The sequence below is a fragment of the Rattus norvegicus genome, chromosome 18 (genome assembly GCF_036323735.1).
Source record: "Rattus norvegicus strain BN/NHsdMcwi chromosome 18, GRCr8, whole genome shotgun sequence".
In the NCBI taxonomy this organism is placed as follows: Eukaryota; Metazoa; Chordata; class Mammalia; order Rodentia; family Muridae; genus Rattus; species Rattus norvegicus.
The window spans coordinates 6,699,987-6,722,246 of NC_086036.1; the positions used below are offsets into that span (position 1 = coordinate 6,699,987).

General features: G+C 44.5%; 1 long non-coding RNA gene across 11 annotated transcripts in view; it reads left to right on the plus strand.

The window, feature by feature from the left end:
- LOC102551724 (uncharacterized) overlaps positions 1–21,768 on the plus strand; it is a 79,958-nt gene extending 58,190 nt beyond the window's left edge. For 7 of the 11 annotated variants that reach the window (XR_010059626.1, XR_005496134.2, XR_005496139.2 and 4 more), the window contains 2 exons: positions 4,041–4,237; positions 20,828–21,768. This is a non-coding gene — a long non-coding RNA (uncharacterized LOC102551724). Of the gene's footprint in view, positions 1–4,029; positions 4,238–4,316; positions 9,975–20,827 lie in introns of those variants that run through there. The other 4 variants (XR_010059628.1, XR_010059630.1, XR_010059629.1 and 1 more) reach the window with 4 other exon arrangements.
- The last annotated feature ends 492 nt before the right edge of the window (positions 21,769–22,260 follow it).

Below are 22,260 nucleotides of genomic sequence, written 5' to 3' on the forward strand. Positions count from 1 at the left end.
GCTTATTGTGCTGTGTGCAGTACTGCATGGAATCCATTCTTCTCACAGGCCATAAGAAGGCATCTGTAATCCACCCTCTCTGCTTCTTTCCTCTCCTCTCCTCTCCTCTCCTCTCCTCTCCTCTCCTCTCCTCTCCTCTCCTCTCCTCTCCTCTCCTCTCCTCTCCTCTCTTCTCCTTTCTCCTCTCTCTTCTCTCTTTCTCTCTCTCTCTCCCTCCCTCCCTCCCTCCCCCTCTCTTTCTCTTCTTTTCTTCTTTTCTTTCTCTAAGTTAAAGTCCCCTTATGTAGCCCAGGCTATCCTTGAACTCAGACTGTCCTGCTTTTGTTTCCCTGTGTGAGGCTTACAAATTTTAAGAGATAAAATATCCATGTGAGACAGTGTCTAAGAAATGACAGGGAATCTGATCAGGATTAGTCAGCAGTTGGCTTGCCTAAACAAGACCTGGACAAGGATGATGCCAAGAGAAATGCTACTGTGACAGCAAAATCATATCTCCTCTCCAGGAAGAAATACTGGGCCATGATTATTTGTAGTTCTGAAAGCTCTAAAATAATTTAGAAATTTATAGGAGACTCTGTGAGGTTATAGAAAGAGAGAAGGAGGAGAAGGAAATGAGGAAGAAGAGGAGAGAAAAGAGATGGAGGAGAGGAGGAAGAGGAGGGAGAGGATGAAGAGGTGGAGGAAGCAGGAGGAAGAAGAGGAAGGAGACAATGGTAATAACAAGAAGCAGGGTCTTAAGTTTTTCCATCTCAGTTTTTCAGTCGTATGGATTACAAATTAAATTGTTTCAAATAAACCACGGCCCTTAAAACTTGTACGCCCATAATTCCTTCTTTTGTGAGATGAGATCTCATTGTGTTACCCAGGTTGGCCTCAGTAATTATACACCTCAGGCTGCAGAGTGGCTGGGGCTACAAATCCATCATTGCCTGGGCTTAGTCCTTTACAGCACTCTCTTACTGAATATTTAACTGCAGAACCATGGCCTGGATTGTGTGACCACTGATGTGTGGTTCCGAGCTCTGCTACCGCTGGGCTGTGGGAATGCTGCTTGGGCAGGCAAAAGGGAGACTTCACGGCATTTACCCTACACTCCCTGTTGGATGATGGACTCTAGGGAGGCAACCATGCACCGCTCAGGGAGTGAGAGAATGCAGTATTGGGTGGGGGCCTGATGGTCTGTGAAGTGGCTGGGGGCAGAGGTTCCCAAACTCCTGGACATCCAGACACAGTGCCGTCTTAATACGTTGGGAATGGAGGAGGCCTGTGGGCTGAGGACAAGACCAGGGCTGAGGGAATGGGAAACTCTTGCTTTACTTAGCAGTGGGCAGGAAACTTAGATGGCATTGCTCTGTAGACAAAGGCTTCATCCATGCTCCCCTGGGTGGTTCTTGATGAGAGAGACGGTCCTTGTTTCCAAACTATTTATTGGTTGTTCATCGTGAAAAATGGAATACCACCTCTTAGGGGGGAGCGCCAGAGACTAAATAAATACCTTTTGCAGGAAAGAATGTTCAGGAAGAGATGCTTATTGGATAAACCCCAGGGCCTCTAGATACCTCATTATCATGGAGGACTCTGTCCTGATCTACGTGACCATAGATCATGTTCCTATGTAGGGAGTGTGGTCATGTGACAGTGGCCTGGTCAGAAGCAGGTGAAGCTCCTACTGTCTTCTACTGTGCCCTTCTGGGGCTTCCAATCCTCTCAATCTTACCAAGTTTTCTGGCATGGTCCACTACTCTACACACTGATTCATATAGTCAAGTCCTAACCTGGAGTACTCCAGAATGAGATTATATTGCAGTTATATATAAGGTCATTAAAGAGGTTGTTAAGAGAAAATGGGGTTACAATACGGCATGTGCCTTTAAAAGAATAGGAGATGGTTCAGTGGTAAAAGCACCTGAGTCTGAGCACAGGGATCTACATGGAAGGAAAGCATTGATTCCCGAAAGTTATCCTCTGACCTGAGGATACACACACACACACACACATTTTTAAAAAAGAGTAGAATACAGCCCTGTGCCAGGGGAAAATGGTATTGTGTAAGGCTAGAGTGAGGGTAGAAGTTGAGGAAAGAGGCCTCAGACAAAACTAACTCTCTTTGGTACTTTGATCTTGATCCTCTGTCCTTCAAACACATGGGAAAACCATAAGTGTGACTTTTATTCGTCTGTATTAATTGTCATCTTGAAGACTTCTTGCCTCTGTCTGCTGAACTAGACTTACTCCTAGAAGTGTCTAGCCTCTATACAACCTTATCCATGCAGAGAGAGCCACAGAAACTCAACATGGGATCTCCGTGGACATCTGTTCCCACCACAGTCAGATTTGTCATCCTTCTCACTCCTTTTGTAGTCTGACATGATCTGTACTTGACTTCTCAGGCAGCGCTCCCCTATGCTTGCTATTTGAGCAGAGCGTGAAAGGCTGAAAGAAATCTCTAATGTCGGGTCTTGGCTTTAGCCATTTCCTTACCACCACAGATGGCTATAGAGTTTAGAAAACATCTAGGCAGGCCCTGGCACCACTGTGTTCAATGAACAGTACCGCAGGAAATGGTAGGGTCCTGCTTTGTTCTGCTGGACAGTTCTGCTATAGATTGCCCAGGAACATCTGTGAATGGGTCAGATTTCCCAAGAGCCAACAGCTGGGCTTGCAGTATGTAGATTATATCTGCAAACTGCACACACACACACACACACACACACACACACACACACACACACACACACAGATGTATGTATATATGGATTGACAGAGAATTTCCCTGTCATTTCTAGAAACCAAAAGAAAACAGCTCCTGAGGTGGTGTGTTTTATCTTTCATCATGTTCATTATGGATTTTTATTTTTGTTAGTAATTTAATGTAAACCATAACAGGCTCTGCTCTCTTTCTTCTTTCTCAAAGAACCCTACTTTATACTTTAGAAAACATGCAAAAAAGCATGATTATGTTTTATACATGAGTACTCTTGTTTCCTTTTATTAGATACAGAGAAGGTCAGAAAATAAACTCTTTCTCATCAAACATTAAGATCCAATCTGTCCTAGTTAGCTTTAACTGTAAACCTGATACAACAGGCTCACCCGAGACAAGATCCTTAATTGAGGGATTGCTTGGATCAGATTGGTCTTGGTGGTTGTTTGGTGCAACAATGGTGCCCACTGTGGGCAGTACCATTCCCCTGAAAAGGTGGTCCTGGGCTGTATATACATAGTATATGTAATGTATATGTATAAAAGCTAGCTAAGCATGAGCCTGTGTACCAACCTCCATGGTTTCTTCTTCAAACTACTGCTTTCCCTCAGTGATGGGCTGTGACCTAGAAGTTTAGCAAAATAATCCTGCCCTTCACTAACTTGCTTCTGGTCAGAATGCTTTATCACAGCAACAGAAATGTTAACTAGAACAGAATCTATATCTTAAATTGTCAGGTAGGTTAACAAAAAGTGTAATATACCCACTTCTAGAATTCTAAATAGATCCAAGTCTATTTTTTTTGTCATGGTTTCAACTTCCTGACTTCTCTCGGAGTTCTGTGAAAATACATCTCTTCCTATCCTTGATCAAACAGCTTAATCTTCTCACTCCTACAATTTCCAATTATTCTGTCTTTGAAAGGTCTGAGGACATCGTATTAAAGAAACCGCAAACAGGCTAGCATTATTATAAGGTGTGCAGCCTCAAATCCCATGTGCAGTCTAGATCTCAATTTATCCTAACCCCTGGGCATGTCTGTATTTTCTATAAACAAATCAGAATTTTCTTTTTTTTTTTTGATCTGGATATACTAAAATAAATCTTCCATTTGGAGATAAAAAGCTTCCTTTTTCTTTCCTTCCTTCCTTCCTTCCTTCCTTCCTTCCTTCCTTCCTTCCCTCCTTCCTTCCTTCCTTCCCTCCTTCCTTCCTACCCTCCTTCTTTCTGCCTGTCTTTTTTATATAATAAATGGATTGGTAGCCCCCTCCCTCCTCATGCAAATTCCCACTCCTTTCTTCTTAGTGCATATACCTTATCCTTAGTCTCTTTTCAGCTTGATTCTTCTGACATCTTCCTTTATGGTAAAGACAGTGAATGGAAAATCAGAGCTGAAGAAGAGGAGATGCTTTTCAACGGACCTCTCATTTGAAGTCCAGTGAGCACACAATCAAGCGTTGGTCTTGCCATCTCCGTTTCCGAGACTTGCCAGGTATTTCCTGGGCTGTCAGCTGTTAGCTGGAGTGTGTGCAGGTGGGTGCTTAGCAAGCATTTCTCGTCCTTTCTCTTAGTTCCAACGTTTGTTTATGTTTCCTTATCTCTTTCATCCAAGGTGAACCTGAACTGAGAGGCAGCATTTATAAAAGAGCTGCCAGCTTGCACACAGGAATTCTCTCACATTCGTGCTTGCCTGGTTTTCTTCACCCAAAGCACAAAGACGTGCTGTTGAACACGCGTTGTTCTTTTCTCCTTGAATACTAGAAAGAGAGGATTCTTGGATATTTACCCAAAGTTTTGTCGCACTGAGAAGACTCTGTGGAGGAGACACGGCAGGGAAGCAGTTCTGGCGTAAAGAAGTAAAAAGGTTTCCCTCTTAGCTTTATAATAAGTAACTTCCTTACCCCTGTCTGGAAGCTTGTACACTGTAGACAAAAAGCTGCAAAGAACAAAAGGCGACCAGTTCACTCAATGGAGTTCTCTGTACAGGTCAAGGAAATGCCAAACTTAACAGATGTCTTTGACTGTGCCCTGCAGGTCGATAAATCCGTTTTTGTTGAACCAGGAAGAGGAAGGAATTTCAGAACTTCAGGTCCCCAAATGGAAATGCCCCTTAGGACAAGTCTAAACTAGGGAAATAGCACTGGAGAGCCTCCAAGTCAGTTGGCCCAGTCTCCTGTAACTCATTTCTGGGCCCCCTGAAGCTGTTTGTTTAACTCTGCCTCTACAATTGCTGTTGTGTCAAAGGGAGTTAATCATTAGCAAGTGTGAACACTGTTGGTAGAAAACACAGCGATTGCAGTTCTCCATTCTGACATAATTTTAACTATTTTTCAGAATTAAGAGAAAAGGAACACTGGGTGAAAGTAGGGTAGAATTTGGGGAGCTGTTAATTCACTTTCCAGCTTTGACAATTGCCATGGAGAGAGTCATGTAGTTTTCTGCACATGATGCTCCCTTGCCCACTGCCTCAGGGTAGTTTCTTCCCTCCATGGTCAGTTTAGGGTGGCTAATCTCCAGAAATCTAGATGTCAGAAAATGATCTGAAGGTTCAGGTATAGGGACCTCTGCACTGTCAGAGCCACCAATGATACTGGAGCAATAATACAGACTGAGTTAGGGCACAGAGCTCCATAGCCTTCCTGGGCTAATAATCCTCCCAGGCTAATAGTCCTCTCGGGCTGGGAATCACAACTCTTCTATGAATCACACCACAGGAGCCCTGGGATTGGGGTTGGTGCATAAAGTAACATTCCAGCAGCTGCAGAAGAATAAATACATGAGCTGCCAGGAATTCAGCAGCCATCCAGGGCTGCTGCCCCAGGCTCAGAATCCCACTACTTGACAGGCTGAGGCAAGAAGGCTGCAAGTTTAGCATCAATCTTGACACATCCAGACCATGTCTCAAAAATTTTAAAAAGTGAAATGAAAATGTTGGAGAGGTTGGGGAAGCTGCAGCTGTAGCTCGGTGGTAGCATATCTGACTGGCATGCAGGAAGTCCTGTGTTCAATCCCCCGAAGCACATACCGCATGCATACACACAAAGACGTATGCATGCTCGCACGCGCACAGGCACGGACGCATGCACGTGTACGCTCTCCTAGAGTTATTCAAATGGTCTCTAGTTTGAGAATCTCAAGGAGACACCTAAACACGTTCTCGACAGTAGCAGCCACAGCCAAGACTCCGAAGAGCCTCTGAAAACCAGTACACATTACCACAAGACTTTGGAAATTGTCCCATGGATGGACATAGACAAACCTCACTGCTTCTGGACCGCAGCTCTTCCAATGATGCCCTCTCCAGCTCACTCACTGCTGCTCCTCATCTCCTTGGGCAACTTTTACAAGTGAAGGCAGAGACACCAAAGCCCATGTCCTAAGGTCTCCAATTCTCTCTCTCTTCCCTTTGTAATTCCTCCCTCAGACTCCTTTTGTTAATATTTATGTTCTCAGGCTTAGTCTAGAGATACTCTCTACTTTAAAATGAAAATGGAGGGGTGTAGCTCAGAGGTTGAAAACAGACCCTCATATTGACCCTGATACTCCCCGCTCTGCGAGGCCTGTGTGTGGCCTGGCGATGCATCCAGCCCGGTCCTCCAGGTGGCCTGTGCTCTGCCTCCAAAGACTGCATCCATGACTCAGCTCCAGAGGCTCTGCAGACCACAGCACAGTTTCGTGTGTCACAGACCTGCACACCTTTTGGCTCCTCTACAGGGTTTTCTGTCTGGGGCACCCTTTACTCAATGGCAAGGTTTCCATTCTCTTTGGCTGTCCTTGGGATACTGGTCATTTATTCTCACTCTCCACGTCTTCTCCTCTACCCCGCAATTTTGAATGAAATGATTCTCTTCTGGACTCCAAAGGCGCCTGCCTGTTGTGTAGTGAAGGATTTAGCCAGCTGTATCGGGAGCGCGTGCTCATCCTAGATCCTTTCATAGAATATGTGTCTCAGTGCAGGCAGAGCCCACGTTATTTCATTCCAGTGTCCCTGATCTTTAGCACATTAATAATGAGTCATATAGTAGCTTGTTAAAGTGCCCAGAGCGGGTGGGCTAGGCAAGTTCTAATGTCTGTGTTTGTGTAAATAACTTGATTTTAAATGCCTGGTTAGGTGTGGTGGTTTGAATGAGATGTCCCCAACAAGCCACCAGCTTTGAATACTTGGTCCAGAGTTGGTTGCTGTCTTGGAGAGGGTGAGAAGGTGTGATCTTAATAAAGGAAGTGTATCACTGGGGGTGGGCTTTGAGATTTTGAAGACCCACATACCATCTCTACTGAGAACTCCCGATTTCCTTTTTGTGGTTGGGAATGCGGGCTCTCAGCTGATGCTGCAGCTGCCTCCTGCACACATAGTGCACTTACAGAATCAGGAGAGAATGCCTCAGGACTGGCAGTGTGGTTACAGTCACTTCGCAGGAAGAACGACATACAGACACCTAGAACTGAATGTATTATTGACTTCATTGTATTTTCCTGGGTGTCAGTCTCCACTTGAAATCATTGCTCTTTAGGGAGAAGGGATATTTTGTTTTGAAGATTAGTTGGAGTGAAAGAAGAGGAGAGATGGGTGAAATGATGAGAAGAAAAGAACAAGTACCTATGACATTGAACAAGAACATTATAAACCAGACCTGATGACACAGAAATAAGTCATAGGGGATGCTCCCCCTATCATGAAATTGATTTGTGCTTTTAGTATTGTGGAGCAAAGAGACAGCTGAGGTTTACTCTGAAATCAATTTATTATTATTAGCTTTTAATTCTGGAGAAATTTGGTAATGGAAGGATTTCTCTTCTTACACTTGAAGAGGATATTTGAGAGCCTTTTTATGAGTATCTCTTAATAGGGTGCCATCACTTGGGTCAGGAGGAAGAGAAACAAATGTCCCCACTGGCCTTTCCTTTTATGGAAACAGGCATGTGTGGCTCATTTCAACATGTCAGTTGTACATCTGGTAGCTCTAGAAGCTGAATTCCATGTCTAATTCCTGGGAGAACACTGGGAAGGAGCAATGAAATGGAGAGACTAACTTCCAAGCACAGGTTTCAAAGAAGCAGTGCACACTGGGAAGTTGAAATTGTTCATTTACAGAAGGCACAGCAAGGTGGCCTGCAAATGTAAGTGCTCCTCTGCATTGTGTCTCTTTAAGAGAGTTATTTTATTCTGTGTATATGTGCCTGCATGAGCTTATATGTATCACATGCTTTTGGGTGCTGCAGAAGCTAGGTGAGGATTATAGAGACTCTAGAGCTGTAGTTAATCGAGGATTGCGAGCTGTCCAGTGTGGGTGCTGGGAACCAGTCCCTGGTCCTATACAAGAGCAGTGGGTGCTTGTAGCCACTGTGCTATCCTGCCTCTGTTTTTGTTTTTGTTGTTTTTTGTTTGTTTGTTTGTTTGTTTGAGGCGGAGTTTCTTTGTATAACCCAGGCTGGCCTTGATTGAACTCCTGGTGATTCTCCTTCCTCAATCTCCTCCTGAGTTCCAGTATTAAAGGCATTATCATAGTTGGGCTTTTTTTTTTTTTTTTTTTTTTAAGGTTTACTAGATGATACCACTAAGAACAAGATGAGAACACATGGGTCTGGATAGTCAAATAAAGGTTGTAGATCTACATTTTTGAGGGAAGCTTACTGATCTAGGCTTGAAGAGGGGTGTGGTGGTTTGAATATGCTTGGCCCAGGCATTGGCACTATTAGGAAGTGTGACTTTATTGAAGGAAGTGTGTCACCGAGAGGGTGGGCTTTTAAACCCTCCTCCTGGCTTCCTGGATGACAGCTTCCGCTATGGAACAAGATGTAGAACTCTCAGCTCCTCTAGCACCATGCCTGCCTGGACTCTGCCATGCTTCCTGACATGATGATACCGGACTAAACCTCAGAACCTGTAAGCCAGACCCAATTAAATGTTGTCTTTTATAAAAGTTGCCTTGATCATAGTGTCTTTACAGAAATGGAAAACCTAACTAGGACAAAGTTGGAACCAGGAGTATTGGAATGTAGATTTGGGGACTTTGGACTGAGAAAGCAATGGGATGCTTTAAGTGTGGTTAGTAGGAATATGGAAGCCGTTGGTGCTGAGCATGATTTGAACTGTGCAGACTTGGCCCAAGATGTTTTAGTAGAGAAGAATTTAATATGTGGCTTAGAGACTGTTCTTTGTAATATTTTGGAGAATACGGCTGCTTTTTGCCCTTGTCTGAGGAAAGTACCTGGGGCTAAGGCAAAGAGATTTCAATTAACTGCATTGAAAAAGGGAGTCTCAAAAAGTTCAGCAGAAACTTTGTCTTGTAGTTTACTCTCATAAAAAGTATTTTGATCAAGCATAGCATGCTTAGACAGAAAAAATACAAACTGTATGGTTCAAAGAAAAGAGACACCATGACCAAGGTAGCTCTTACAAGGATGACATTTAATTGGGGCTAGCTTACACGTTATGAGGTTCAATTCATTCTTTTTATGGCAGGAAACATGGCAGTGTCTAGGCTAGCATGTTGCTGGAGGAGCTGAGAGTTCTACATCTTGTTCTGAAGGCAGACAGAAGACTGTCTTCCAGGCAGCTAGGAGGAGGGTCTCAAAACCCACCCCCTCCGACAAGGCTACACCTCCCTGAGCCAAGCATATTCAAGCCAGCACAAGGGGTTTCTATCATTTGATGACATGGCATGGTGTCTTGAATCTGGCCATTTATATTATTGTGGTAACTCCAATTTCTTACTGTGGTTGACGCTTTCTGTACTGATATCTGAGACTGCTCATGGCAGTATCTTTTTGACTGCTTGTCTGAACAGTGTTCCTGCCCTTTCCTTCATCCCTCTATCCTCTTCTTGCTAGTTTCTTTTCATGCGAGAACATATATGGAGAATTATAAATCTTACCCTTTCAATACAATAGGGCAACAAGGATTATGCTAGTTTCCCTTGTGTCGTAATCCGGATCTGGAACATTCCCCAAAGGCCCCGGTTGGAGAGACTTGTCTCCAACATGGTGCTATTGGGTGACTATGGAAAATATGAAGGAATGTTGGGAAATTGGCCCATTCCTTTTCCTGTCTTCGATGTGATGAACAGCTCTGTTCCACTCTGTGCTCCCCACCACTATGGGCCTTACCACAAACCCAAAAGCAGTGGGGCTGACTGACCATGGGCTAGAACATGACCTCTGTAATCATGAGCCCAAACAGCCCTCCTCTATTTATATGCTATTACCTCAAGTATTAACCTATTTTTTCGATTTGTTCATTGAAATTATCTTGTATGTACTGTATTATATACGTATATAATACTGTATGTGTGTATATACTTGTTGCTGTGGGTGTGTGTAGGATTAACGGGCGTCCCATGTCTGCTCTGCCACAGGGCTCAGGGAGGCAGTATGAGTGAGGTTTGACCACACTTACCCCACACCACTGCTTCCAGGTGGGTGTATGGCTATGGGAAGCCACGGGACACCGCTCTGGGGGTGGGGAAGCAAGGTCTGAGCTCGTGGACACAGCTGCAGCTGGCTCCAGGGTCCCCAGGCCTACAAGGAGGTCGGGGCCACCTGGTTCTCAAGCTCTTGGGCATCCAGGAGCGACTGGGATGCTGCGGACGAGCTGAGAACAGAGTGGGGGTCTGCGGGGCTGGATCTAGCGTGGGCCGAGGGGGACGGGGTATCGGGGAGCTTTGGCTGGTCCCTCGGTGGCGGCGGTGGTGGTGGTGGTGGTGGTGGTGGTATAGCCAGACAGGATTGAGCTTTGTGGCCACCGCTGGGAACTCAGGGAAGCTCTGTAGGAGAAGGCCTTCTCTGTGGCTCCCTATAGGGACCTCAATGAAAAGAGACAGTCTGTGGTTTTAAGGTGTTTATTGTCATGATAGAAGGTGGATAAATAAAACCATACCCTACTTCTCAGCATGGGCCTGAGATTAAATACCTTTTGCAGGAAGGAATGTCTGGGAAGGAAAATTCATTGGCTAAGCCTCCAGGCCTTTAGGTACCTCATTATAATGGAGATCTGTCTTGAGCCTATGTGCCCTATGGTCGTGTCCTCTACTTGTGGAGGGGCTTAGGGCATTGCCCTTACGTGACTGATGGCCACAAATGGAGGGCTGTGGGCTAGTGACCGGCCTGGTTTCTTGGGAGTCAGGCAAAACGCCTACTATCCCTTCAAAGTCACTGGGATTTCAAACCTCCTCAACTGGAAACTAGGCTGCCTTTCACAGTCCCACAGGTATGTATTCATGTATGTGGAAGCCAGAGGTAAATTTCGAGTGACTTGCCTCAATCAACATCCAATTTTATTTGTCCATTCACACATTTAGTTTGTGTTTTCCTGTCTGTGTGAGTGCATGTATGTGCTTGTGCACCTGTGTGTGCCTGCAGAGGCCAGAGGAGGTCATTGGGTGTCACTCCCTTTCACTTTCTACTGATGCCTTTGAGGCAGGTTCTCTCCCTGAGCCTGGGACTTGCATTCTCTTAGGTAGCTGAACTAGAACCCAGGACACTCCAGTCCCCTTCTGTCTCAGAACTCGGGTTACAGGCTACCCGGCTTGTCTCATGGACACTGGGATCAAAATTTCAGCCTCTGTATTCCCACAGCAAACATTTTACCAACTGAGTCATAACTTCAGCCCCCATTTCTCCTGCTTTAAGTATCTTGTATAATAAAGATAAATTGTTTCCTGAACTCAAGTCAGTGTCATGTTTTCAGTATTTGTCTTCTACGGATTTTCAACATAAACATTGCGTGGTGGTTTCTGAGATGACTTCTGTTTGTTCCTTTGTATAATCCCCATCCCCTGAGCATCTGGCTGAGGACCCGTATCTCTCAATCTGGAGACTGCAGTTCCATTATACCACAGGAGACCATGGCATCTGTCTTACTGGAAGATGCTTGCCAATGGCTTGATGAACCAAGTTGCAGTTTGTGAAACCCATGCTGCAGAATCCATGCACAGTTTTCAGCTAAATGCTGACTAGAAATGGATTTTGTTTGTTCTATTGACCCCCAAAAGAAGGGAGTTCTGCCAGCAATTACAGCAAGTGAGCCTAAAATGCAGATCTTTCCAGTTGAGCTTTCAGATGAGGCCCCAAATATAGCTGAGTCCTTGACTGTGGCTTGGGAAGGTGAGACAAAAAGCACAGGTAAATAGTGTTCAGATTCATGACCCATGGAAACTTCAAAACAACATCAACAAAAATGTGTGTTGCCTTGGGCAACTAAGTCTGCAGTAGTTTGTAAGGGAGAAGAAGATAATTAACGTAATTGCCAACTTAATATTATTGTGTGGTAATAAACAATGCCTTCATTCAATAGGAAAGATATTTTTTGTGTACCTTGGCACCTCCTTCAAAGTATTCAGTGCATAAAATAAATGTCTACTAAATAAATGTTGGATGAATGCATGAATAAAAAAGTTATTTTGCTTTATATTTTTAAAAAGTGACTCAGATTTATGCCTTCTGCTATGTGGGACTTTTGATCCTGCTGAGTTTGAGTAACACTTATTTTTCTTGTAGCTGTGACAAAATACGTACCAAAGGGAGCAATGAAAGTAAGGAGAAAGGATTTTTCTCTTTTTTCCCTCAACACAATGCTTTTATTGATATTCGAGGATTTCGAATAATCCACCCTGATCACACTCACTTTCCAGTCCTCCCAGATCCACTCCCCCAATCCTTGTGACCTCCACTCCCCCAGAAAAGATGGATGAGGAGGAAGAGAAGGAGGAGGAAGAGGAGGAGGAGGAAGAGGAGGAGGAGGGGAGGAGGAGGAGGGGAGGAGGAGGAGGAGGGGATGAGGAGGGGGAGGAGGAGGGAAGGAGGAGGAGAGGAGGAGGAGGAGAGGAGGAGGAGGAAGAAGAGGAGGAGGAGAGGAGGAGGAGGAAGAAGAGGAGGAGGAAGAGGAGGATAAAGGAGAAGAAGAGGAGGGGGAGGGGAGGGGGGGAGGAGGAGGGGAGGAGGATGAAGGAGAAGAAGAAGCAGAGAAGAAGAAGAAGCAGAAGCAGCAGAAGCAGAAGAGAAGAAGAAGAAGAAGAAGAAGAAGAAGAAGAAGAAGAAGAAGAAGCAGAAGCAGAAGCAGGAAGAAGGAAGAAGAAGAAGAAGAAGAAGAAGAAGAAGAAGAAGAAGAAGAAGAAGAAGAAGAAGAAGAAGAAGAAGAAGAAGAAGAAGAAGAAGCAGAAGCAGCAGAAGCGGAGAAGAGGAAGAAGAAGCAGAAGAGAGAAGAAGAAGAAGAAGAAGAAGAAGAAGAAGAAGAAGAAGAAGAAGAAGAAGAAGAAGAAGAAGAAGAAGAAGCAGAAGAAGAAGAAGCAGAAGAAGAAGAAGCAGAAGAAGAAGCAGAAGAAGAAGAAGAAGAAGAAGAAGAAGAAGAAGAAGAAGAAGAAGAAGAAGAAGAAGAAGAAGAAGAAGAAGAAGAAGAAGCAGCAGCAGCAGAAGAGGAAGAGGAAGAAGAAGAAGAAGAAGAAGAAGAAGAAGAAGAAGAAGAAGAAGAAGAAGAAGAAGAAGAAGAAGAAGAAGAAGCAGCAGCAGAAGAGGAAGAGGAAGAAGAAGAAGAAGAAGAAGAAGAAGAAGAAGAAGAAGAAGAAGAAGAAGAAGAAGAAGAAGAAGAAGAAGAAGAAGAAGAAGAAGCAGCAGCAGAAGAGGAAGAGGAAGAGGAAGAGGAAGAGGAAGAAGAAGAAGAAGAAGAAGAAGAAGAAGAAGAAGAAGAAGAAGAAGAAGAAGAAGAAGAAGAAGAAGAAGAAGAAGGAGAAGAAGAAGAGGAAGAAACCTCACAAGTCCAATTTGTGTTGCCCATATATTCACTGGAGCACGCTCACACTCCCAATGCCCATCCCCTCAAAGAAAACCGAGTCCTTCCCCAGCCTCACTGCCCGTCACAAGCCACTGACTGGGGAGAGCTACACTTTAACATCCTTATCACAATTTTTAAGATTTCTCTTTGATGGCTTTTTTTTGGAGGGTGGAATGGGGTGGGGAAAGGGGTTGTCACAGAAACCTTCCATGTCTCTTTTTTTCAAGTGTGTGTCTACATTCATCAACATCACTGCAAAAGTAGCTTCCTTTCCTGTAGCAGACAGTGGGAAGCATGGATCATGGGCTGTTATGTGGTTTCTGGTGACAGCACGGACCATGAACATCCTTATGCCCTCCAGTGTCAGCCTGTGCTACAGACCTCAGCATGGTCTTCAGGACAGTACAGATCCAAGACATCAGCAGGGCCCTGTACTGCCACACTGCCCATGGATGTCATTGTGGTCCTCAGCCAAGCCATGGATATCAGCTTGGGCACAGACACCCACACGGCAACACAGCGCTCTCTCTCTCTCTCTCTCTCTCTCTCTCTCTCTCTCTCTCTCTCTCTCTCTCCTAGAAGATAGGCATGGTGATTAATGGAATTCAGAATCACTGTGCAAACAACCCCCCGGGTGTGTCCTTGGAAGAATACCTAGGCTAGATGGAAAACTCACTCTAAGTGTAGGGCCTACCGTCCTGTAGGCTGGGATCTTTGACTGATCCTGACTGTGCACTTACAGTGACCAGACATTTCCTGCCTTCAGGCCTTTCCTGCTACAAAGGGCTGTATTCTCTCCAACTGTGAACCAAAATAAGCCCCCCTTTCCTATAACGATTTGAATGAGAGATGCCCTTCAAAGGCTCACATACTTGAACACTTGGTCCCAGTTGGTGGTACTGTCTGGGGGAGGTATGACCTTGCTGGAGAAAGTACATCATGGGGGTGGGTGTTGAGAGGCTGAGATTTGAAGCCTGGGCACATTTGGAAATCGTGCCTGGAACACACAGGGCAAGAAGGCATTGTTTAGCAAAGGTGCTGAACCTCCAGACAGGCTAGGCCATTTAACAGAGCCCCATTTTGAGGAGTGGAAGAACTAACTAAAGGCTTTAAAGCCAATTAAACAATTAAAATTAAACAATAACAATTTTATAATTAATTAAATAATATAATAATTAAATAATATAATTATATAATCACATTATTAAACAATATATAATATAATGATATAATTACATTATCTTCCACTGTCTTTTCTTCCCCTAACCCATTCCATGTCTCACGTCCCTTACAGATAGTATAGACATACATGTGTCTGTACACATAAGCACATTTATGTTTATTAAATATAGACACAACTTGCCCAGTCTGTATGGCCATATAATATTAGATGTGTGGCCTTTGACTCGAGCGTAGTCAATGTATTGGGCAGGGACTACACCTGTACCAAAACTGGTTTTCTCCGTCCCAGCAGCTTTCAGTAGCCCCTTAGCTACGGGTGTGGTGTGTGCACCTGTCTGCTCTCTCCATGATGGGATCTTGTCTGGCTTGAACGTGCATTGCTCTTGCGCATGCTTACACTATTATGCTTACACTATTACTTATAATGCTTACACTACTACTGTGAGTTCACACGTGCAGCTCTCTTACAGTGTCTGGCAAGTAGCCCTGCCTTGTTGTCACCCACTGTCCCTGGCTCTTGTAGTTCTAGGCCTCCTCTTCTGCAGTGGCTTCCCTGAGGGGTGTGATGTAGTTGTCCCTTTCTGGGCAGAGCTCTCTGTAGTCTCTCATTCTCTTCCCCAAGCCCATTGTGTGTCGTTATGGTCATCACCACCTGCAGCAAAGTGAGGTTTCTCTGGCGATGGGTGAGAGATGCACTTCGGTCTGTAGAATCCCAGGTCACTAGGAGTTGGTTTAATATTCTGCCTGTTTAGCGGAGAAATAGTAGGAGGTTCTTCCCCTGGGTCCACGAGTCCCTAGCCACAGTTACTGGTTCTCATAACTACCAAGAATGGGTTTTAACATGTGGGTTGTGCTTTAAATCCAGTCACAAAGTCATTATCGCGATATTTGTGCTACTGTTGCACCAGTAATCTTTCCAGGCCTGTCATTATGGTAGCTCTAAAGATCGGTAAGACTGATGACTTCTTATCTTCCCTAGTCTCATGTATAGCATCCTCCAATATATGAAATCTATATTTCATGTCAGTAGAGACATGTCTAGAAGTCACTATGTGTTAAGTATTGTGCTAAGGTTTTTTTTTTTTTTTTTTTTTTTTTTTTAACAAATATTAGTTACTCATCCAGGGCCAGTGAGATAGTTCAGTGAGTAAAAAACACTTGTTTCCAAACTTGACCATCTGGATTCAGTCCCAATGGTGAAAGGAGAAAAGCAACTTCTATGATTTGTCTCTGACTGCCACGTGCACACAGTATCATGTGAGCACATGTGCACGCCCCCACACAAATACATTTAATTCAAAATAAAAAACACCAGGACTGGAGATGGCTCAGCAGTTGAGAGCACTGGCTGCTCCTTCAGAGGTCCTGAGTTCAATTTCGAGCAGGCACATGGTGGCTCACAGCCATCTGTAATGGGATCTGATGCCTTCTTTTGTCTGATGCTTTCTTCTGTCATGCAGGCATACGTGCAAATAATAAGTCTTTTTAAAAAATTAAAAATACCAACTTATCTGTCCTTAGAGAGCAATGTTAATAATAAAAAAAATCAAATTGCACTTCCCTGCTGGAAATTGCTTACAAAGCTCTTTTATTCCACCTGAAATGCACAAGAATAATCTTAAACAGATTAAAAAGAATAAAAAAATAATTAAAAAGGCTTCGTCCATGGGGTTATTCAGTGGTGGTAACTGAAATAAAAGAGTATTTACCTGCATAGGAAGCATAGTGAGCATGCGCCGCCATGTCATAGATGCAGAGCCATGGTCATGTAGAACTGGCTCATTAACTGAACACATTCCTGCTTCTGCTGTCAAACACAGATGGCCATGTTGCCCGGGCTCACAGGCTATACCTGTTCCTGCACTTTTGGGGCACAGAGCCTCCTCTGTCTGAGACCCAGACAGCCCTCTATCCTTACCAAGCAGGAGGTAATTTTTGCTGAGTCTTTTATTTTTTCCCTCTCCCCAAATATTAACTGATTTCGAAGACTCTGGGGAAAGTTAAAACAAGATATTCTTGATTTAAAGTAATCCTGCACACATTCCCTCAGCAATTCTTACTGCATCATTTCTCTGCTTGCTTAAGCGGGGAGACAATGGTCTAGCCGCCTGAAAGCATTTCCGAGTTCTGCAGCAAAGAAAGCTAATCGGAACACAGTGCTAAAAACAAATGAGTACAAAGGAAGATTTGAGACAGATTTAAACCGTTGCTTCTCAGCAGCTAGGGTCGCCTTAGTTTCTCCCTTCCCTGTGCGCCCTTGACCTTCCTGCTTTGCCCCTAGCCTGCCTAAGGAGAGACACCCTACCTCGTGTATGGAAGCTAAACCATGCAGAACCGTTAGTGTGTTCCTCTGAGCAGCCTCGCTGATACATTCTGGAAAGCTTGTTTACTTCTTGGATAGATTCTTGTTGCAGCTGGCAGATCAGGAGAGACGAGAGGAATTACCTCGGATGGCTGCCTCAGAGAACTAATGAAGGGAAGGCTCCCGGGCTTTGCCAGTGGGGCATCTGGCTGGCAGGTCTGTGGATGAGTCGGCATACGCGCATGCTCGCACAAGCTCATGCTCGTTGGGAAAATACACCCCAAATGGTATACTGGAGAGGCCCTCCCTGATGGTGTCATGTGAGAAGTTAACGGTTGTCAGAGAATGCTAATGTGGGCACAAAAAAAACGACCCCACTCCCCCATCCCCCCAAAAACCCCTCACGAACCTGAGTGAGCAGTTTTGGGGCAGCATTCAGACTTTCAAGTCTTAGACCGTGAGGTTATAAATTGGAACCATTGTGAAGACGTGCTAATGCCTGTCTTTCCCACTAGGATCCTGAAAAGGACTCTTCCTAATACGGAGCTGGATATTAAAAGCAGTTTCTTACCCGTGTGTCCTAAAGCGATCAGTGACATCCATGATTAATTAGTGCACGGGTGATTCTCAGAATGCTAATTGTCATCCTGTGCTACAAAACCATAACCTGGGATTTTTCTTGTCTGTCTTTTGCCCATATGTGCCCGAGTTTCCAGAACTAAACACTGTTTGCTCCACATGCTTGACGTAGATCGCATGCCCGGAAATCAGTCATTCCAAATAGTCTGTGTTTTGGTATTGCTCAATGGCAATGCAAAGTCACGCTGTAAGGGTATAATGAAGAAATGGGATATATCCCATGATACTGCATGTTGAACCGAGAATGAGATTTAAGAGCACAGGCTATGGAGTTGGACTGATCTCCATGAGACCTCAGTTTCCTACTTAGTGACAGAGCGAGTGTCTTGTCTCATCTTGTCAAAAAGCCCGTTTCCTTTTCTGTAATGGTGGAATAACAACCATCGCCTTAGAGGTTTTTATACACAATTTAGGGGATGGTTTATATGAAAGGCTTGTGACAGTTTCCTGCACAGAGGGACTCGGTGAGTGCCACCTATCACAAACGCAATCGTGAAGAAGCGATTCCGGTTCTCCCTCCAATCTTCACACATTCCTGTGACCCGTTGGCAGGCTCGCCCAGTTCACTGAGTACTCAGAAAACACTGTCTCTCCTGGGTAACCGCTTTACATGTGTCTAGCGTTGCATGTCCTCTGTTGTGTGTTTGAAGGTAGAGGCTGTATTTCATGCAGCCATGACTTCTCTACTCTGACTTGCTGCTCTTTGGTGCTCTGTGGTCGCTCAGTGACGAGTCTTCTTGCCGATAATGATGAACAACCCAAACACTAGCGCGTGGCAGAAGGCAGTGGGGATCAATATTTGGCATTCACGTGTTTACAGAAATTCTAAGTCTTCAGAAGAAAAGGATACGTTTTTAAAATTTAGAACTAAACTTCACACCTCATACTGGACAGCCAGATGGTAACCTTACAGTGTGTAGATGGATGAAAGACATACATTGTCACTAGGGTGGCATGTATGAGGTCAGAAGCCATTGTTCTTCTAACTTACAAATCATCACAGATCATTACTCTAACTTAAAGCTTAAAAAAAATCCCATGAATATGATTTATTTTCATTTCTGGTAAAAATCACACGTTTATTTCATATGTTAATTAGTTGCTTGTCTCATTGGTGTGATGAAATACCCTGGAGGGAAAAATCAGTGTCGGGAAAGGGTTTATTATAGCTCACAGTTTCAGGGTACAGTCCACTCTGGCAGGGAAGGCATGGTGGCAGCTGTGGGGTAGCAGGCCATTGCAGCCACAGTCGGGAAGCAGAGAGACGGATGCTGGTACTCAACTCACTTCTCCTTTTTATTCATCCAGGGCCCACCCCAGTCTAAGGGATGGTGTCGCCCACTGTCAGGGTAGGACCCTCCTACTTAAGCCAACTTAGTTGGATGATTCGTTAAAAGAGTGGCTAGAGGGTTGTCTCCTAGATGATCCTAGATCCTGTCAAGCTGACAAGCAATATGAACCATGGCAGCACATAAATTATAAAGTGGGAGTTGCCAGGTCCTTCTCCCAAGGAAACTATGGGGAGTGAGCTGAGTCAGCACTACAGAGAGGCAATGTGGGCCACCACCACCGTTAGGATGGGGCTTGCCCCATGTCGGTTTGAACTAATGTACTATATACTCCAGACAGAGAACATGGCCTGAGAGCGGTAGTTCTCAGCCTGTGGGTCATGATCCCTGTTGGATGAACAACCTTTTTGGAGGGGTTGCTTAAGAACATCAGAAAACATATATATTTATATTATGATTCATACCAGCGGCAAATTTACAGTTATGAAGTAGCAATGAAAATAATCTTATGGTTGGGGGTCACCACAATATGAGGAACTGTATTAAAAGGTCACAGCATTGGGAAGGTTGAGAACCGCAGCTCTAGAGACTTTAGTGTTTGCCCCACTCTGCAACCCTTCCTCTTTCTGAGAGCCCCCTCCTCCCTTGAGTAATGGGAATTTATGGTCTTTGTCACTGTATTGGAAGTATGAAACGTTCTTTTGTTTTTCTTTGTTTGTAGACATAAGTCAGTCCTGAGTCTCATTAGAGATTTTGACCCTTGATTTTTCAAACAACACTGGAACTGTTAAGACCGCGGGCACTCTTAGAGATGGACTGAGCACATTGAATGTTCAATGTTTAAGTCAACATGGGACAGGTTAAAGTTTAAGTAGTGTTTGACTGTCTTTTGGTCAGGGGTACTTTTTTAGCCCCTTCCAAATAGCATCCTTTAATCTCTTACTCCTGAGCTCAAAGACAGTCTCTTTTTCTTTCATTTTATTTGATCATTCATATATATATATATATATATATATATATATATATATATATATATTTAACACTAACCACTCTGAATTGGATAACCAATAAGGTAGCTCATCTCCAGGAGAGCCAAATTCTCTTTTCCCCAGCAGTCAATAGTTGCTTATAGTCCTTTGCCTAGGGGGCACCCTGAGAAATTTCCCCTGGTAAGAGGTAGTTTTGATGGTTAATCTTGTTGGACAACTTGACTGGAGACTAGTAAGCACATGTGAGTGAAGCAGACTTAAAAAACAAAGAGAAGAAAGCCAACCAGGCATTCTCTTCTGCTTTCTTCACACACAGCCTTCCTGCCACAGTGCACTAAAACCCCTGGAATCATGAACTCAAGTGACTGCTTCTACCCTCAGTGTGCCCAGGCATCTTTGCATAGTAAAAGTCCATCTAACACACAGAAGTGTTACAAACGACAGCATAGACGGTTGTTATTGTGGCTCTTGTGGCTGTCAGGGTTGACTCCTTCATGTAAGGATTAGGCCTACCACAATTTGTTGCAGGACATGTGTGTTTTCTACTCTTTTGCATCCATCACTGAGTTCTTCCCTGCTTTAGGGGACCTCGTGTTCATGACGTGTGACACACGACAGTGTTGCTGGTTCCTTTCGGTTCCAGTCCCTTTCATTTGGGGAAATAGTTGAGAAGAGCCCTTCGTGATTTTTAAAAAGAGCTCGGGAATTGCCTGTCTGGGTTAGATTTGCTCAAAAAAGGAAACGATGAAAGATGAGACAAGCTGCAAACCAGGCACATGTCTGACTCCTAGGCTTTCTGGAAATGCGGCTTCCTCCATGCTGTGCCCGGCTGCCCATTGAATGGGTATCAACTTCCTGACTTTACTCTGTTCCTACTGTGTGTAGTCCGAGTGCATTTGGCAGCTCATACTGTTATAAAGATAATGGAATTGATTTCTGTTCTTCTCTTTTTGCCAGGGTTCTGAGAGGTATGGAGCCACAGGGAGCTGCAGTTTTAGCTCCTAGCTATACTCGGCACCTCAGTTCCCATGAAGAATCAGCCTTCTCTCCTCCTGCTGGGAACCCCTCCTGGTGAGGGATCCTGGGGGTGGCAGCCATCTTCCCACAGCCTGTCACTGAGAGGAAAGAATGGCACTGGGTCCAGTGTAACTGGAGGATGTGACAACTGGAAGGACACATGAGTGATGGAGAAATGTCTTTGTAATCAGAACTATTCGTTGGCCCTCAGCATCTCCTATCCATTCCACTACGCAGACGGGGAGACTGAGTCAGTGGTGACTGGGAGATCTGCACTGGCTCAGTCAGAAGCAAGACCAGACTGTTTCCAAGCTCTGAGCTGAAAGTGTCTGTGCTAGCTTTATGCAGTTGCTGACCCGTTCCCGCTGGTGGGCACTTTGATAAATCATTTCAATTAGAAACAGATGTTATCATGCTACACACAGAGATGTATCTTCCCAAGGTTCCAAACCAGCGATGTTGCTATTTATGACTTCCAGTCGGTGTGTGGTCAGTGCTGGCCTAACCTCACACACGAACAAATAAGCACACGGCAACGTTAGCTTTGGTGTTTCAGGAGAGCCGAGTATAGAGTTGTGTGTCCTCCCTAGACATAAGATTAATCTTGTTTGGGAAATGGGCAGGGGAAATAAGAGTTTGGGTTTTTGTGCAAAACATCCAGCAAATAACACAACAAAGGAGACTGTAGGAATCTCTGTCTGGGAGGTAATCACTGAAACAGCCTTCCTCACTCCATGACACCTGGTTGAAACCATCATAGTTTGAGGACCTAAACTTGCATGAAGAGGCAGTCCCATGTCATTTCTCCCGTATTTAATATTCATATGGCTTTTGTTTTCTGATAATGACTCCCACTTAGCAATAAAATTAATATATGCAAATTATGCATGAGTTTGGGAAGGATATAAAAGGTGTAAGGATTACATAGAAACCACTTGTAGCGTTCTTGTTGATCCTTTGTATTTGTGTGTGTGTGTGTGTGTGTGTGTGTGTGTGTGTGTGTTGGTAAGAGGACAACTTGCAGGAATGAATTCTCTCCTTCTACCACATGGATTCTGGGCTTGAGCTCAGACTTGGGGTGGTCAGACTGGGTGGCAAGCTCTGACTTATTTATCTGCTTATTTCTTTGAGGTTCCCACCTTAATACATATCTCACAGATCCTGGAGGCTGACTGCTTCTCACAGGTTAGGAGAAGAGAGATAGACCACTTGGCTGACAAAAAGGCCAAGCTGGTGGTTGTTGAGCTGATGGGATTTGAAAGGTCCTTCATTCCTGGGTGTGTATGTGCTCATGGGTTCCTGGGTGTGCATGTGTGCATGGGTTCCTGGGTGTGCATGTGTGCATGGGTTCCTGGGTGTGCATGTGTGCATGG